Raw genomic sequence first — 20332 nt, 5'->3', positions numbered from 1 at the left:
TCTTTATTAGAACAGGAGTTTTAATTGTATTGAAGTATAATTTACCACTTTTTTATTTTATGGTTCATAATTTTAGTGTTGTATTATGAACTCACCACAAAACCCAAGGTACACAAATTATCTTCTATGTTTTCTTCTAGTAGTTTAAGTTATTGCTGATGTATTGTTTTAGGTTTTATTTGACACTTAAGTCTATAATCTATTTTGATTTAATTTTAGTGTAAACTATAAGATCTGTACCCACATTATTTTTTAATTTATTTTTTGTTAATCCTCACCTGAGGATATTTTTCTCTTGATTTTTAGAGAGTGGAAAGGAGGAGGAGAAAAAGAAACATCCATGTGAGAAAGACACCTCAATTCGTTGCCTCCCACATGCATCCAAATGGGGCCAGGATTGAGCCTGCAACTGAGATACATGCCTTTGACTAGAATTGAATTCAGGACCCTTCTGTTTGCAGGCTGACGTTCTCTCCACTGAGCCAAACAGGCTAGGGCCACATTAATTTCATTTGCATATAGCTGTCTAATTCTTTCAGCGCTATTTGTTAAAATGTCTATAATTTCTTCATTGAATTGCCTTTGAGCAATTATCTATCTATATCTATCTATGTATGTATGTATGTATGTATGTATGTATGTATGTATCTATCTATCTATCTATCTATCATCTATATATATGGCTAATATGCAAATGGTCTCTTCTGGAGTTCTTCAGGGAGTTCAATCACTCGCTATGACATGTGCTGACCACAAGGGGGCGGTGTGGAACAAAGGAAGACCTGACTGGCAGCAGGAAGGCCCTGATTGGCCCTGATCAATGGCTGGGCCTAGGAACTCTACCCATGCACAAATTTCATGCACTGGGCCTCTAGTAAAATATAAATTGACTATATTTATGAGCATCTATTTCTAGGTCTTATGTCCTAACATTATTGTATAATTGATTATTTTGCCAATACCATGCTATGTTAATTGCTTTATCTTTATAGTAAATCTTTAAAAAATATTTCTGTTATTATTTTTCTTCTTTAGTATTATGTTTTTCTTTTTCCTTTCCATGTCAAATTTAAAATCGGTTTATTGATAATTAAATTTTCTTGGGACTTTGGTGAGGATTTCATTAAATGTACAGACCAAGTTAGGAAGAATTGACATCTTTACAATATTGAGTCTTTTAATATTTGATTTCTTTTATCAATATTTTGTAATTTTTCACATATAAACTCTATACATACTTTTTAATTTGTATCTAAGTATATTATTTGATTCTATTGTAAGTGGGTTGTTTTATAACTTCTAATTTTAATTGTTCATTATTGATATATAATAATATAATTGCTTTATATATTGATCTTGTATTCTAGGAACTTACTACAATATATTTGCTTGTTAGTTCCAAGGGTTTTTTGGAAGATTCTTTGGGATTTTTCACACTAATTATGTGCTTATTTCTTTCTTCCTAGCCTATATACCTTTTATTTATTTTTCTTGTCTTATTGCCCTAGTAAAAATTTTCAGTATAATATAAAGTATAAGTGGTAAAATAGGACATCACTGCTTTGTTTCCAATCTTAGGGAGAAAATGTCTTTTGCCATGAAGTGTGATGCTAACTGTCTTGTAAATATTCTTTATTGAGTTAAATAATTACTGAGTTGAAATAGGTATAGTGTCACTTTGCTGAATTACATCAGTTAAAGAAATAATATAACTCACTTTATTTAAAGAGAATGAATGGCTAACTGTTAATGAGAATTTAAAAAAAATATGCAGCAATCTTTAATTCAGCATTGTCTGCCTGAACCACAAATTGTTTCTTACAAGTTGAAATAAACTTGCTTCTTTTAAATTCCACAAATTCCTCTCCTATTTCAATATTATCTCAAAGTCCAAGATCCTATTTTTACAAATTAAGTTCAGGTTTATATTAGGTTCCTTGTGTTCATTTTTTGTGTGTACTGCTTCTCTTCATCTTACCCTATGGATGAGAAACAGGCCATGTGTTTCCAACACTCAACATGCAATGGTGAGAGAAGTATAGGATAATAACAATAGATATTCCTGTTCAAAAAAGTTGGAAAACAGTCACATGGCAAACTCTGATCCATAGCAATTCTGAAAATTAGGCACGAATGTGTTGTCTTTATAAAAAAAAATAAAGTGTAATATTGCATCATAGAAATGACTTTTTGGTGCCTATTAACTTCTTCCTCTGAGCTTTTGGTTTGACATTGAATTCACCTTCTTTCTATAAGAAATCGCTTGTTTATAGAGTAGTTTTCTTAGCCTTTTTTTTTTTTTTTTTTTTTTTTTTTTTGCCTGTAGGAAGTTTGAGGTCTGAGTATTTTTCATTTTGTAGTATGGCTATCTTTTTCAGATCAAGTGGTATAATTCTTTTAAAATCTTTCTAGACTTCATGTGTATCAATTTACAATCTATCCCAACAAACAACATACCATCTCATAAATATTTTCAAAATAGGCTCTTCTATACCTTGGGCACTCTGTGAGGCTGGGACAATGTCCTCAAAATCCTCAGAAGCTCAATATTTAAAAGGAAGAGTCTATAGGGCTTGCCTAAGAAGACTTTTTGTCCTTAGAAGTCATTTTGTCTGGCTTAGAGGGTCTATGAAACACCATTTTAAGTCTCTCTGAGGTCTTTAAAAAGGTTTTACACTTTCACCCTTGACTTCATTTTTACTTTCAGACCATGCTTTACTTAACAGGGACTTGAGTTTGATCTTTTCTCTGAGGCTATTTCTTTCTTTTAACAGTTTTATTTAGGCTTGGAAATACTTTCCTGAACTCTTAGTATTTCTTCCAATTATGCTAGAAAACTTAAGGATTTCTTTTTTAGTTTATCTCTCTTATCTTTCATTTTGTCTAGGTGACTAGAAGAATTTGTGCCTGCAAATCTCCTTAGCAAGATTTCTGAGATCATTGGGTTGTTTCGTATTTATCATATTGCCACAGACAACAGTTTTACTAAATGTTCTGTCTGTGTATAAATCAGCTGCCCTTTTCACTGGCCTCCAATAGTAGCATTTTCCTTATTGTCCTTAAAGCCCTAATAATTCCCCTAAGACCATTTAAGGTTTCATCCAACAGTTCCTTCCAGCTCCCAGTCAATACTTCACTATTTTTATGTGTTGTTTTTTGTTACCACATTTCATATGGGGGTACCAAATTTTGCCACAGCTATCTATTGCTTCTTAACAAATTACCTTAAAACTTGGAAGCTTAAAGCAAGGAATTATTTTATCTCATGAGTGAGTCAGTAATTTGGTCATGGCTCAGCTGGCTCATACATCTATAGAATGTCCAATAATGCCATTTGGTATTGTTCAACCTGTGGGTGAGATGGTCAGAGAGTAGAATAATTCACACACATTTCTGGTGCCTAATCAGGGATGTCTTGATGTCTCAACTTATCTGGGGATTTTGAACACAGACCCAATCTCTGGCCTCTTTAGCATGGAGGTCTTAGGGTAGATAGACTGCATAGCAGCAACTTAAAGTTCACAGGGATAGAATGTTCCAAAAGACAAAAAGTTTAAGGTACAGTATTTTAAGGTTCTGGAAACTGACATGGTGTTTTTCCACTATATGCTTTTAATCAAAGTAATCACAGAGCACCTTAGATTCTAAGTCAGTGATCATGGAGTCAGTTCTCTATGGGAAAGGTCTGAAAGAATTTTTGGTCATCTCTTATCTGCCTCACCACCTGCTTCTCTTTTCAATGAACTGTCACAAACTGAGACTCCTGAAGATTGGACAAATTATTATTGTAACAAATGTTTGAAAAATCTGGCCTTAAAACTGGAATATCAATTAGTAGTCATTTTTAGGAAGTTTACAAACCATCCAACAATATTTGGAAAAAATCCTCTTTTTAGAATTAAACTACATCTGAAAACATGATATAGCTCTGTTTAGATCATGCCTTTATCATGTCTTTGAAATCCAAGGTTGCCAATGAAATATCAGCTTTATTATTTATTTTATAATTCCAGTGAGCATGTTGATTTCTTCAATTGTAAAATGCTGTGTGTGTGTGTGTGTGTGTGTGTGTGTGTGTGTGTGTTATCTATACTAATAAAAGGATAGTATGCTAATTAGACTGGACGTCTTCTGGATGACCTTCCTGACAAAGCTGGGCCCAGGCTAAGCCACCTAGGGTCCCAAGCGCCTGCAGCTGTGACTGCCCCCAGTCTCAGGTGTCTGCAGCCGGCAATGGGTCCCAGGTGCCTGCAGCCATCCAGAAGGAAGGAAGCCTGGGCCCCAAATGCCTGCAGTCAGGTGGAGGAGGGAAGCCTGCCTCCCAGGTGCAGGGGCTAAGGCAGAGGCAATTAGGGTTGATCAGGCAGTCAGGCAAGTTAGCAGTTAGGAGCCAGCGATTCCAGATTGTGAGACCCACAGGGATCAGGCCTACTCCAGCAGTTGGACATTCCCTGAAGGGTCCCGAATTGGAGTGGTGCAGGCCGGGATGAGGAACACCCCTCTCCCCCCGTGCATGAATTTCATGCACTGGGCTTCTAGTACCCATATAAAATGATCTAAACTGGGGCAATTTGGGAAATGCTATAAATGAAGTGGCCCTATAGTCTTAGTAAAAAGCTAAAACTGAGGCTATTTTGGGTAAATGATATTCCATTTATCTTTCTATTACTCAAGGTTTTTGTGATGATCAAACAAAACTATAACAATGAACATCGAAATAGCTCAAGTGCCCATCAGTAGATGAGTGGTTAAAAAACTGTGGTATATTTATACCATGGAATATTATGCAGCATTAAAAAAGAAGGAATCTCTTAACCATTGGAGACAGCATGGAGGGACCTGGAGAGAATTATGCTAAGCCAAATAAGACAGTCAGAGAAAGACAAGTATCACATGACCTCAGTCATATGTGGAATATAATGAACAAAATAAACTGATGAACAAAATAGATCCAGAGACATAGAAGCATTGAATAGACTACGGAATCTCAGAGGAAAGGCAAGGGTAGGTGGGTGGGAAGAGATTAATCATAGAACTTGTGTGCATATGCATAATCCATGGTCATGGACAATAGATTGGAAAGGCCTGGGGTGAGGGGCAGGGGCAGTCTAAAAGGGGTTAAAGGGGGCAGGAAAGGGGTCCCAGGTGCTGGAGGAAAACCAGTGATGGGGAAGGAAGGCTTATTGCATGAATTTTTATGCAATGGGCCTCTAGTATAAATATTTTTGGCTTAACAGATATAAACTGAAACCATTCTAAAGCACATTATTTTCAGAATGGTTTATATTAGAAAATTTCAATATTCACCTTGGTTTTTCAATACAGAATATTATGTAAAACTCTTCTTTATGTCTCATGAATCCTTGCGTAATTGTAGATCTTGCTTTTTGATTCTGACAACAACAGCAACAACAAAAATCAACAACATTTGTGCAGCACTGACCTTGGTAATCCTGGATGACAGAAACCTAGAGAAAAATCTCTGAACAAAGTCAAAAATCAAAATTTTTATCCAAAGTAAAATGGACCTTCAAAGACAGGAAATTTCTTCCTTATGAGAACTAGAGATTCCAGATAGGAGTTCAGTCATTGTCTGGAAGTCAGTTATGGGAGAACTAAGGACAAAGGTCAGATCATTCTTAGCAACACTTGACTCAATCAACCATTCAGCGAGTAATGACTAACCCATAACTCCTTATACTTCAAACTTTGGGTTCAAGATTGGGCCTTGGTTTGGATTTGTAGAGATCTTTATCAAATGAAAAAGGAAGTCAAGTCCTTGCTAGTTTGGCTCAGTAAATAGAGCATTGACCTGTGGACGGAAGGGTCCCAGGTTCAGTTCTGGGCACTGGCATGTACCTTAGTTGCAGGCTCAATCTCTAGGCCCTGGTGAGGTTACATGTGGGAGGTAACCAATTGATGTGTCTCTCTCACATTGGTGTGACTCCCACTCCCTTCCACTCTCTCTAAAAAAATAAATGAAAAAAAAAATATCCTCAGGTGAGAACTAAAAAGAAAAAAAAAAGTAAATCTATGTGTTTAAAAACTGTGAAATATACAAAGTATGATCAATTTTGCTAAATGAAATGAGATGAGCACTCTTGAAACAAGAACATTGAGGAAAAAGGGTGAGTTAGTAGGTTGGAAAGAGTTAGGTACAATTCTAGAGCAGAGAACATGTCTATCAAAGTGCTTAGTTAATATTTGTACAAGGATGGAGGAGTCTCATTGAGGTCGTATTAATGGAAGCTCAGGAAATGCAAATATATTCAAGTTCAAAATATACACATGGCTAATACTAGAAAACTGCCTCAAGATAATATTTTTGAAATCATAACATAAACCTCGTCCTTTCAGTGTTTGGTGGACCCTTGTTAATTTAAATTGAATGTTATGGTAGTTGAATACCCTTTGGATTTTGGTTAGAAATATTATTTAATTTAGTGCATATTTCTCCTAATTCTATAGAGGGCTTCTATCTTTTTTAGATTTAAAATATTTTCTTGCAAATTACTACCAAAATATCGGTGGTTCTTGATTAAGTGATATCAATTTGAGTAGAAGGGAAAGCCTTGCACAGTGCCAACAATAGACTTAATTATGTTGTATATTGTTAGCTTTCACTATTGTATTATGAATGAGAATTATAATCACTCTCCCTCTTTTTTTTTGAAAGTATAGCATTTCATTTTTAGCAAAAGAAACATAATTAAAGAAGCATTTAACATTACACAGTTTCATGACTATATTCAGTAGAAAGTCATTTGTTTTGATAAATTCTTTATTAATAATTCTGGTCATAGGAATCACTTATTTAAGAGTGACTGTAATAATCACAAGATGAGTTTACTGATCTCATTTTGTAGAGCTTGCAATATAGGGGATAAAGTAGGCCTTTCCCTGTCTGCATTTCTTTATCTTTAGATTATTTTATGACTGAAGTAAAATTGTACACAATTACATTTTTTATTATATAAGCCATTCAATAATGATGCAATAAAAATTCAGTCTTCAAAAGTTTAAAAGATAATATTTTAAAAACTCTAGTTGGTAATCTTTGATATTAAAAACACAATCCAAATCAATAGTCTGTTAAGTTGATAATATTTGATTGGAAACTATATATATATATATATATATATATATATATTTTTTTTTTAATATATTTTATTGATTTTTTTACAGAAAGAAAGGGAGAGGAATAGAGAGTTAGAAACATCAATGAGAGAGAAACATCGATTAGCTGCCTCCTGCACACCTCCTACTGGGGATGTGCCCGCAAGCAAGGTACATGCCCTTGACCAGAATCGAACCTGGGACCTTTTAGTCTGTAAGCTGATGTTCTATCCACTGAGCCAAACTGCTTTTGGCTAAATATATTTTAATTCTTTAAATCTAATGCCATTTAACACTTAGATATGAGACAAAAACAAATGTTATTGCAATAGCAATCCTTCCCTCATTAAAATTATCTATAATAATAAAAGCATAATATGTTAATTAGACCAGATGTCCTTCTGGAGGACCTTCCAAATGAGGCCAGGGCTGCAAGGGCCCAGGTGGCCATTGGCTCAGCCTCTTGAATGAATTTTGTGCATCAGGTTTCTAGTACATTATAATTAAAGTATTGCCAGTTATAGAATGCTTTGTGCTTATTGCACACTTAAAATTATTAAAAGCAAAATATTATTTTCTGACTAAATTTAGACTCATCAAGCTTTAACTTAACCAATTTGTCTTCTAACCACCTTTCAGGTATGCTATCTTTTCTTAAAGACTTTCTTAAAATACCCGAAAATAAGAAAGTTCTAACTTTTTAGTTTTTAGGTATTTATATCATGGGTTAAGAAACTTTATACTTCAAATACTGTGTTATCAATTACATTAATTTAACTAAATATATTATTTATTATACACACCAATAATATTTTAGATCAGATATTGGCTTTCTTGTCCTAATTATTGAATTTTATCTATTCTTTGCTTTTCCTTTAATGAACTTCATTGTCCATATTCTTACATAATATTTGTGTTTTTATTAACCTGTTTTAATTTACTTTTACCATATATATATTTACTATGTTTTGGTAAAATGGCTTGTATTTGCTCAATTTTAATTGTGCCCATCACAACACTCACAATGTAGAGGTAATGTTACCATTTTATAAATTTTAAAAAGACTATCTATGCAAAACAAATTCCTAAACTAAAACCCTAACCCTAACCCTTAGTTTGGGTCTTGCTCTGAATTCTTTCCTCTGAATTAAGTACTGAGGTTGCTGAATCTAGGTTTGGTCTGATCCCACTTGTCAGACACCTGTGGAGTTCCCATCACCTACAACAGAAAGACTACAAAACAGATTCTCAGGGATATTTATAAAGCAGTGATTAAAGGAATTAAATAATTAGGCCAATACAAATAAAAGGGAAGGTCTTCCAGTTTCCCACTAGGTATACCAGGAGTTTGAAAGTCACCATTCTGTCCTCACAACCAATACAAAGCTGAACAAAGTGAAAAATCATCTCATCATGGATCTGTGAGAAGGTTGGACACTGGGAAAGCCATTGCCCCCAAGATGGGAGAGGCAGATGAATGCAGGGAGGCTGAGACTTCTGAGCAGAAACTTTAACAGATAACAATTTAAATAATAATAGCAATGTATTATGTATGCTTACATATACTTCATTTCTCTGTACATTATGTAAATGCCTATATCTATATCTATTGTCATCTATATGTATGAGACAAAGGGTTTCAGTTGGTTACTTGAATGGCTTAAGGATGACTCAAAGGTTTGTCTCACTTGGGACTATTGATCAGGGCATCTATATTTGGTCTCTTCATTTGCTTTGGGCTTTTCAGAGCATGGTAGCTGGGTTGTAAGAGAGTGAGTTCTGAGAGAGAACATCTGGATAGCTAGCTTCCAAAGAGACAGGGGATTTCTTTGGATCTAGCCTCACTAGTCACATCCTTTTGTTTCATTCTATTGGTGACTTCAGTGAGTCAATAGGGCTGACCCAAAGTCAAGGAGAGGGGCATTCAACTACATCTGTTGACAGGAAATGGCAAAATCACATCACGTTAGAGCTTCAGGGGTGGGCAATGATGTTGTGACCATTACTAAAAAATGTAATTGGTACACTCAGTCTCCTATTTCATGGGAGATACTGGAGGCATACCTGTTAAAGTCCAGGCAAGGTGCTCACCATCTTCACTGCTATTTTACAGTGTATATCTTAAACCAATGTAATTAGATCAGGGCAACCAAAGGCAGCATATGAATTGGAAAGAACTATCATGTGTGTATGTTTGTGTGTAGAAGAGAAAGAGAGAGAGAAGAGAGATATAGAAGAAGGGAGAAGGAATAAAATAAATGTAGCACAAAATTAAGATGGAGGGTATACAGATGTTCACAGGCCTATTCTTAATTAATAGCAACCCAAGAGGTGAAGAAACTGTATAAGGCTTTAGGAGCGTTTATTAAGAGCAGACAAATTTATCTTTGGCCTGCAGATACCTATGAAACAATAAAATACACAAACAGATCAAATTTACAACAAACAAAGCGATATAATCACAACATCTAAAACCACCTGTTGCAAGAAGTTGAAGCGTGATTATGTTGGCCATGTAAGGATGAATGAGCTAGAGTAAACCATTTCTGAGAGGAGGTGGAACAGAAGGAATTTGTGACAGCATGTACCAGTTGGCAAGCAGGACCAGGGAGGAAGTTGAGGCATGAGGGCCAGCTTGGGCAACATGTGGCTAATTGTGTGAAGACGCCTGGGTTGCAAAGTTGGTAGCAGGAACTCATGCAACATGTGAAAAAACATTTTAAATAAACCCATACACTTCAGCTTTGGAGAGAAACTGAAGAGGGGAAAGAGATGCGTGTGAAATACCAGTTCCCCCATCTCAGTTGTGACACTCTTCCAAGGTCTACAGAGATTTGTAATTGAAAGTGTTTAATAGAAGCCTACCATTAATAATAGCAATAATGATAGAGTTAACCTTTATTAAGCCCTGCCATATACTAAACATTGCACTAACTCGGAAATGCTAGGCTCAGCACCTCTGGTGTTACTGTCCGCTGCACAGTTCCTTCTCTCAAAATTGATATGGGCTCTCTGCTGTCACAGAAGCCTGAGGGGAGAGCACTCAGGGGGCTGTGATCGGCCTCCCGCCAGTGATAAGTGGGTGGGCAGACCGCGGCCCACCTCCCATCTGTGTCCAAAGTCCAAAGAGAAACAGAGAGCTCAGGAGGTATTATTGTACATGCCCTTTTCATTAGCATTCAGTTTTGCTCTGTTGCTTATGATGAGATAGGACAAGCATTTTCAGGGTGCTCCATTAAATTTCTTCCTAACGCCTGAATCTCTTTATGATAGCGGGGAGATAAGATGTCCTTGTCCTCCATGTCCTTTTATTATTCACTCTAACCAGGTCCTCGAGTGTCTCCATTCACCCATTCTGAAGCCTTCTTTTACTAATCTCTGTAGATTATTTCTCCATTTCTTGAAGACCGGGCGGTTGGCTCTTAAATGTTTCCTGCGGTCCTTTCATTTCACTGAATTTTAAATATTTCAGCCAATTTGAAGAGTTCATAATGATGAATAAGATTAAGCTTGGAGCTTAACCTTTTGAAACTGGGTGACACGCTAACTCGGCTGGAACGCTGGTTAATTTAACAGCAGGAGTTGAATTAACTTGTCACAGCGCTGCCATTGTTAAATTCCCTGCTCCCGATGCTGGTCCTACTCTCAGAGCACGGATGTCCTGGGACCAAGGGATGAGCGGGGGTGAAGAATGGAATGGAAATAGGAAAGGAAAGAGTGTACACATAGTTAGGATGACCAGACGAGGAACCCATTGTAGTTGGGGAAATCTAGAGAAAAACAAAAACAAAAAACAGAAGAGGAGGGAGCTTAAAAAATAAAAGGCAGTGTAAGAGAGTCCTGGGAGGGTGGGAAGTGAGGAACAGATTGAGGGTGAGGCATGGGAGAGAGGAGTATATTAAGAAGAGGCAATGAGTAACGGGTCCTGAATTTCTTGAAAATGCATCATGTTTGGCACCTTAGGAACTCTTGAGTGGCAGGCTGGCACACACACAAAAAAACCCCCACAAAATCACCTGCTTAAAAATACCTCTTTGCGTTAGGCAGAAATGAAAATGTTGAACCATAGGAATAATTACACAGATGATCTCAAGGAAGAGAGAGAAGTTCTTCTAAATTTGGCTCCGCAGAAATATGTAACATGGGATATTTGTAGGTTCCTGTCAAACATTTTGGTTGGTGCAGTTTAGTCAGGAAGAGAGGGGGGTGGGGAAGGGAGGCGATGCAGGGGACAGTGAGGCAGGCCGGGGCTAGAGCATGGTGGTCTTTCTCCAGGGAGGAGTGGGGAGGGCGTTGTGGAGGCTGCGGACAGAAAGTCCAAACAGCAGCAGCGCAGCGGGAATGTGTGCACGGACACCTTGCCCGTCCAGTAGCAGGCATGCTGGGCTGGAAGGCTCGGTGCATGTATTGCTTACCCCGTGAGTAACTCAAATACGCATCCGCTCAGGCTAGCTGTTCCCTCTCAGACAGGAAGCTTTGTGTAGCAGAGTAAGCTGGGCAGGGGCCTAATGGCACCTGAAATGCAGGCAAAATAACCAGTCTGCTCCGAAACACCAGCGCTTTGAGGCCCATCAATAGAGATCACCTAGAGAGCCTTTCAATTGTTTCAGCAGCGCGTTAACACCGAAAGGGCATTTTTTTTTTTTTTCTATTTGTATGATTTTGTTTCAGGGCTCACGTTATTCCACCGCCGCTCTAATAGGTTTTCAATTTCTAGGGAAGTCTCCTGAAAAGACTGTTGGCTGTGCAGGAGCCTAACCAGGGCTCAGTAGCTGGATCTGAAGCGGATTACTGAGGATTCCAGGCCTTTTGTTTCTGACCAAAATTACTCTCAACTGTAGCTGGTTGATGGCTGGGCTGTGTCTGGTGGATCAAGAGAATGAGGCAAGTGGAGAGAAGGTGAAAGAGATAAGTAGGATGTAGAGGACAAAAGAAAGGCAAAAAAAAAAAAAAAAAAAAAAAAAAGGTACAACAAGAGAGGAGAAGTGTGAAGACGTTCTTGTTTAGTTTCAGGATAGAAAGGAAACTCGCAAGGCATTTTAAATTTACCAATCGATGTCGAAGGCACTAAGAAAGTTTTGAGTCTGGGCAGCACGCAGGCAACCCACTGAAAAGTAACCATAATGCAAGAGATTTGATGAAGCAGTGGGTGAGCTTTAACTCTCCTCTGTGCCAGCAATTTCCAACCCTTTTAGTCTCATGACACATTTTAGTAATCAAATTACTAAAATTATGTGGCACACGAAAAAATATTATTTTTTTTTTCCAGCCTGACCAGAAAAAAGTATATTTTGGATTCATTCACACCCGTGGGCTATGTTGTGTAGGCTGCTGTAATTTTTTTTTCTTTAATTTAACTATCTAAGGGAAAAGAGGTCAGTGCCCCTGATCAAATAGTCAGGTATCGCACATTTTAGAAGTTCTTGCAGCACATCGGTGAAAAATCCCACTCTGTACCAAAAGCAGTTTGCCAAATGCATGCCTGTTTTATTTCAGGTAATCTAAGCAGAGGTACTGTTGTTGGTGAACATTGAGAGAATTTGGGGTACAATTTTGCACAGTAGCTTACACTGCAATAGTGTTAACGATGTTTCACCCCCCCCCCTTTTTTTCTTTTTTTGATGGAGGTAAAATAAAATAAAAAATGTTTTGACTATCCAAAAGATATGGAAGTTTTATAATAAAAATGATATGTAGTTCTGCAGCATAAGGATTTAGTTTTCCACGTTCTGAGAGATCTTAAATGTATTTGGTGTCTGGGACATGAACCCCAAAGGCATAGAAACTAACACTGTCCTGGAACATAATGTTTCTCCAAATGATTTGGCACAACCTGAGTCTGACTGAACTTCAAATTTCTCTTAGATAATGAAAATAAAATAAGGAAAATTTAAATTAAATAAAAAGAGGGACATACGTATTTTTTGCCACCTCAGATCAATAAAACAGTGATTTCCAAGCCATGTTTCCTGGAATACTAGAAAGGTATTTTAAGTCTTTATTACTATACATCTCCAGATGTGGTAAAACTTCCCAAATGTATAACAGGGATCATTTTCTTCACAGACTACCAATCTTTACACTTTGGAACAGAGCTATCCTTCCAAAGAGTATTCCAATTATTTTTAAAACTTTTATTTTAAAAATATGTTTTTATTGATTTAAGAGAGGGAAAGGACAGGGAGTGAGGGATAGAAATATCAATGATGAGAGAGAATCATTGATCCACTGTTGCCTGCACACCCGCTACTGGGGACCGAACCATGACCTCCTGATCCATAGGTCAACATTCAACCTCTGAGCACACACTGGCTGGGGTCCAGCCATTTTTTTTTTCACGGCGTTTTCATGGACGTGCTCAAAAAGAACTAATCGACAGCCTGTTCAGAGACAGGATGGAATTAGACATTCCGGTGCCACCAGTGAGATTCAATGCTGTCGGTTTGACATAAGACGTATTTAGCTATGGATGTGCTGCTGGCTTGGGCAGCCACCTCAGCTTGTTGTGTCTCCTACTGGGGTGGACAGTCTCCCAGTACCTTTGTGTGCCCAAGTTAGACAGGTGCATGGTGTGGCTACCAGGAAAATCAGCTCTGAGGTTTTGAAAGTTTCAATGTGCTGAGATGACACAGTTCACCTACACAGAGAGGGGGAGCGGTGGGCTGCTCTGCTGTGTCTGGACAGGCCTTCCATACTCCTAGTCAAATGGCCATCTAGGCACCTCCGTGCTACGTTATGTGCCTGTAATTTCCATTATGACTTTAGACTGTCATCTTTCAGCATATTTTCATTTATGGTTTTCAGCTATAATCAGGGCAGTAATAGGAGAACAATCCTAGGGAGTGAGTTTGCAGATAAAATATGTGGACCCCGGCAACAGGGAGGTCTGCTTAGCCACACCTCATATTTCAGTCCACAGAAATGTGTGTGGGGCTGACATAAGTGCTCCCTGTTGTGTGATTGCTTGTGGCTCAGGGGCCCTTTGAGAAGACGGGGAATAAAGGCCTGCGGAGAGCAGGGGTTGTCGAAATGGCAGTGCGAGAGAGGGTGCCTACAAGCACCCGGGAGAGTTTTATGTTTTTTAACACGTGTTTTCTTGATGTTACCCTTACATCCCATCTGCGTCTCCTTCTCTCCCCATCCACATCAGTCACCGCTCTGCTTTTCAGGCTTCTCTTTGAAGCACCTGTGAGCCTCAAGGAAGCCGGCGTGGTGGGGATTTCACCACCACTTGCAGCAGGCTGCACTTCCCTGGCAAGCAATGTCAATGCCGCTGACTGGCATTCAGACGCTCACTGCAGGGCCGCAGCTGATCAATAATTTCCTGGAACCCCGTCTGACTGTGTCAGAAGCAAAAACTGCAGAACGTGACTGGACCAGTTAGAAATAGCACCCTGACAGGAAAATTCCAGGGCAGCCAAAAGATAAATTGCAACATTTGGTTACGTTGCCATGTGCTAAGGCTCTTCCTTGACAGGAGACATTTGGTTCCCGTCTTAAGGCTGCAGAGGGCTTTAACTAAGCACAGAGACGTGTGTCACACACGAGTGTTACCAACAGCTACGTTAAGAAATCCAGGCTGTCAAATCTCCCTGTATGATTTCAAGCAGGAGAAGTGATCATTCGGTTTATATTAAAGGTTCCGTTAGACAAGTATTTTAAATGATGTTACCTGGTAAAGGCTCCCTTAAAAAAATGGAAACAATGTTAGGACTGCTAAACTTTTTTTTTTTTTTTTTTTTTACCTGATTTTGCTATCAGGACATTCTCTCTCATTTTTCAGTGTAGTATATTTTTCTTTTAATTTATTATTATAATTAGAGTTCTATTGTTCTTAATTTATTTTTCTTTAGTAGTAGTAGGTCTAATTATGCTCATTGTTTCTGTATAATTAATTATGAAGTCCAACAGTTTATTAACTTTTTAAAATATTAAATAATACAATGACATTCCAGACAGTGCTAAAAGAAAATAAGAAAAATTGGTAATTATTTTGGAGAAATGAAAAAGAATATAAATCTGTTTTCTTTTTTTATATTGTGAATGTAGGGAGTAAAAGACACTACTTACTCTAAACATCATGTCTTCAAAGCCATTTATTGATGACTACACATAGACTATACTATAACTGGGGATAAGGAAAAGGTAACTAAATTCTTAGACTTCTTATCCTCTATTTTGTAAATTAGCACACTAAAGTTCAGGCTCCTTAAGTAGTCCTGTAGGTCACAAATGGTCAAGATAGAATTTGGAAGGAGATCTCTCAGACTCTAAAGACCTATTTACTCTTTAATGCAAGACTGTGTCCTGATCAGTTGCAAAAGAAGGTTGATGTTAACAGGTTATTGATGATGTTTTCAGCTTCAGTCATTTCATCTGTAAATGGGAATAATGTTACATTCATTCATATATTTCAAACTGTTGTAAAGAAAATAGATACTTCATATACAGAAATTAATATGAAAGACTTTTAGTTGATGGTATTCAATCCTCTTCCTTCTCTCCTCCCCCTCTTCAACCAAGTTGCAAAATGACTTGTAGAGTTAGCTGAGATAAAAAGATTTCTTAAAGAGATAAGGTTAATATTGATCAGCACTTTGAAAGGGCCAGAGTTAACAGAAGGGGAAAGGTCATTCACGTTTAGAAGAACTGTCTGTGCTATAATTTGGACACAACATAAAGTGCATTTTGTAGGGGATCTTTTAAGCAGGACTCATTGGACAGGGTTGAGAGAAAGAGTGGCATATATGTAGCATTGCAATGGTGGTGATGGCGATTAATAGAGTCTTCATTTATGCATTCAACAAACATTTAATGAGTACCACTTTATACCAAGAAAAATACCAAGTGTTGGATTGATAAGATATATATAAATCATGATTCCTGCTTTCAGGGAGATAACAGTTTAATGGGGCATCAAATAACGAGCCAATATTCTTCAGAGTAAAAAGTGTTATAAAACAGAGATGTGCACGAGGTAGGGTGGTGTCAATGGGCAAGAAGAAACTGACTTGCCTGAGAAGACAGAAAATATTTTCTAAAGGATGCTGCTTAAAAGAGCACTTTCCTTTGGAGCTGCAGTTCCAATTTCAGAGGATGCATGACCCAAGAGCAGACCAGAAAAGTGAACTAACACAATAAAAATGCTGGAAAAGTAAATTTCTTTACACATGAGATGGAGTGGAGCATGGGGAGGCAGAGCTTTCTGAAAAATGCTGTTTTACATCATATAGGTGAAGGATAAGGCCTGACCATGAACAGATTTGGAAGAATTAATGGATGATGGACTCTGCTTTAAAGGTTAAAAAGAGAAAGAGAGAGAGAGAGAGAGAGAGAGAGAGAGAGAGAGAGAGAGAGAGAGACATGGAAAATATGATAGTATATTTATGAGTTTGGATGTTGTCAGATATAATCGTGCCTTTGATATTATGCACAGAAAGATGAAGAGCATCATAAAATGTCAGTTTGAGTGGGAGTTAATTATTCCCTGCATGGAGAGAATTTCAAGAAGGTGTCAACCAATGGAACCATCTGGGAAAATCGAATAGCTTACAAGCTTTTTCTGAATTAAGTTTATTTTGTTTTGTATATTGTCCAGAAATCACAAAGATGGAAGGATAAATCTGAGAGGTGATCAAACCAATTATTTTCCCTTTATTAACTTGTAAGAATTCCCTATATAATAAAGAGGTAATATGCAAATTAACCCTCACACTCTCACAAGATGGCTGCCTATGACCAGGCCAGCAGTGGGGTTAGTGACGGACAACCAAATGACTGACAAACAGGCTGTGTAGGGTGACCAGGCTTCGGGGGGGGGGGGGGTGGTTAGTGAAGGATGACCAAAGGACTGAACAGCAGGCTACGTGGGGAGACCAGGCCGGTGGGGGACAGGAGGCAGTTAGAAGTGATCAGGTTGTCAGGGCGGGGGCAGTTGGGGACAACCTGGTCATCAGCGGGGGGCAGTTAAGGGTGACCAGGCAGGCAGACAGGTGAGTGATTAGGAGCCAGTGGTCCAGGATTGTGAGAGGGATGTCCGACTGCCAGTTCAGGCCTGATTCCGGGACAGTCAGACATCGGTCTTGAATTGAAGAGGGTGCAGGCTGGGCTGAGGGACCCCCCCCACACATGCACAAATTTTATGCACTGGGCCTCTAATTGAGAAAAAAAAGCAAAAACAGTCTCACACAGCATCCCTTTATCCAAAGGAAATATCCAAACACACTTATTTCAGAGCCCACAGTGACTTTGGGATTATTTTATTTTCTACTCTTCTTGATTAACATCAATAAGTGAACTGATCCTGTTTGTAGGTAACACTTTTAAAATAATATATTTCTTATTTTCTTTAAGAATATATGAAAACTGCATGACTTTTTAAAGGAAAATGTTTATTGTTAAGAGTATTACAGCCAAAACCGGTTTGGCTCAGTGGATAGACTCCTAGGGGTGTCGAACTCAATCAGAGAAGGGGCCAAAATCTAAAATCCAGCCTAAATCACGGGCCGAATGGTTTACTGAACAGTCATAAACTGACAATGTCATAAACTGACAGCGGAGTGCAGTGATGACAGCGCGGTGCGGGCCACATTGCAAGGCCTGGCGGGCTGGATTTGGCCCGCGGGCCTTGTATTTGACACATGTGATAGAGCATCAGCCTGAGGACTGAAAGGTCCCGGGTTTGATTCCGGTCAAGGGCATGTACCTTAGTTGAGGGCACATCCCCACTGGGGGGTATGCGGGAGGCAGCTGATCAATGTCTCTCTCTCTTATTGATGTTTCAAACTCTCTATCCTTCTCCCTTCCTCTCTGTAAAAAATCAATAAAATATATATTTTTAAAAAGAGTATTACAGATACCCTTCCTTTTCGCCTCATTGCCCCCCCCCCCCCCCCCCCCCCAGTAACTGTCCCACAGCAGGTCTTCACCATCTGTTGTCTGTGCCCATAGGTAATGGATACGTGCATCTAAGTTCTTTGGCTGATCTCTTCCCAGCCCCTCCCCCCTTCCCTCTGAGATTTGTCAGTCACTTCCACGTTTCCATGCCTCTGGTTCCATTTTTAAAAATATATATATTTTATTGATTTTTTTACAGAGAGGAAGGGAGAGGGATAGAGAGCTAGAAATGTCGATGAGAGAGAAACATCAACCAGCTGCCTCTCGCACAACCCCCACCGGGGATGTGCCCACAACCAAGGTACATGCCCTTGACCGGAATCAACCCGGGACCTTTCAGTCCACAGACCGACGCTCTATCCACTGAGCCAAACTGGTTTCGGCTCTGGTTCTATTTTATCCATCAGTTTATTTTGTTCATTAGATTCCTTGTTTGTTTATTTTAATTTTTAGATTCAGTTGTTGATAAATATGTATTACCATTTTATTGTTCATATATTTGATCTTTTCAGCCGTCTTGTTTTTTACAGCACTAGAGAAGTACAGAAGCCTGAACGTTTTCTTTGGCAAACTCAAATCAGTGTCTGCCCACTCTCTCCCAGACTTCGAATGACTGACCACCTCTTTACAGGCTGGTCCAGATGCCGGGATGTCCAGCGCTGCCCCAGGGGCAGAGCTGCTCACGTGAATGACTTCCTGTTCCTGGAGTTGTTGGGCTCTCCAGCCTGAAGCTCTGCCCCTGCTGCCCTTACGTGGGAGGCTTTGTCTGCCCCTTTAGCCTGCAGTCCTTTTTAAATTTCTCTTTTATTGAAGCTCCGTGGGAAATAGAGAGGGAGAGTGAACTTAGAGCTCCAATCCGTGATATGGGCTGGTGACTTTACCTCCCCTTGGGGAACTAAATGGTTTACTCAACCAAGTAGATGTTTCAAACGGTGCCTGTCAATTTCTTATCTCCAGTGTGCTCATTTTAGAGGCTGCAGAAGATTCTTCTTGGTCTTAGGGAAGTTGCTAAACAATTTTTTATCCCACCTTAAAATTCTAACCATGCAGGAGGAGGGGGGTTTCTTTGCCTCAGCACAAGCCTTAGATGCCAGCTTTCCCTGAGGCTGCTTGGTCATGGTCAAATACCAATAGACAACTTGTGTTGGAGCAACTGATATGGTGAGTACTCCTCTTACTACTACTGAGAGCATTAGGGTGTGTAACTACCAATCCCACTAACTCTGAATCCTTATTTGTTCTGTAGGGGCTCAAATGTGCTGTTGGAAAGTGGGGTCACTCTGGAGCCCAATCAACTCTGGACCCGGTGGACTCAGAATGTTCTAAATAAGGAACAGATTCTTTGCAGAGAAACTCCCAAGAAAGTAACAGATTGCCAAAACCTGATCGGAAAAAAAATCACATTGTCAGAAGTCTAGAACCAGCTTTGAGAACTGTTTTTTTCAGGGATATTCAGGGTCAATTCAGAGTCTCCGAGTGACTTGCACCGCAAGAGTAGAAAATAGCAGTCTTTCCCACTTGGAGTCTGTCATTGTGTCACTTGTGTTGTTTCTAATGCTAAAGAGAGTCAAACTCAAAAATATTACCATGTTGACAATGTGAATCAATATGTGTCTACTAGTGAGCTACTTAATGCTTTCTAAGAATTTGGCTCGTTAACAAAGAAAAAACATTTTGAGCTTTGTAACAATTTTCTAGATTTTACACTTCTTTTCTCCTTTGAGGAATGAAAAGTGTAATACTGGTATGCCAGTCATTTGAAATTATTTTCAAAAGCCTGCTCAGTTTACTACTTAAGATCAAACTCTACATTCCTCCGACATTCTTTTGATACTAGTTACCATTACAGTTCCATCTGAGGAAGGCGATACACATACACACATGCTTATGCAACCATGCAGTGGGGTTTTATACATGCACACATATACAGTGAGTGGCCAGATTATTATGAGCACCTGACGTCTGTAGGCAAATTAGCTGTACACTGCATCATATGGGATATGGAAGCCAAAGGCCTGTCTGCAGTAACCAAGATAAAACGTCTCCAATTCGCACAGGAACACAAGGATTGGACAGTTGAGCATTGGAAAAAAGTCATGTGGTCCAATGAATCACGTTTCCAGTTGCATCAAGCAGATGGAAGACTGAGAATTTTGCAGAAATAGCATGAAAGCATGCACCCCACATGCATGAATACAATTCTTCAAGCTGGTGGAGGCAGTGTTATGGTCTGGGACATGTTTTCCTGGCATGATTTGGGCCCTTTAATTCATGCGGAACAAAATCTGAATAGCACAACATAAATGTCATTGCTGATCAA

Source organism: Pipistrellus hanaki (genome assembly GCF_964339955.1).
Source record: "Pipistrellus hanaki genome assembly, chromosome: 8".
NCBI classification, from domain to species: Eukaryota; Metazoa; Chordata; class Mammalia; order Chiroptera; family Vespertilionidae; genus Pipistrellus; species Pipistrellus hanaki.
The sequence above is the reverse complement of the archived record's forward strand: the minus strand, read 5'-3'. Positions refer to the sequence as shown.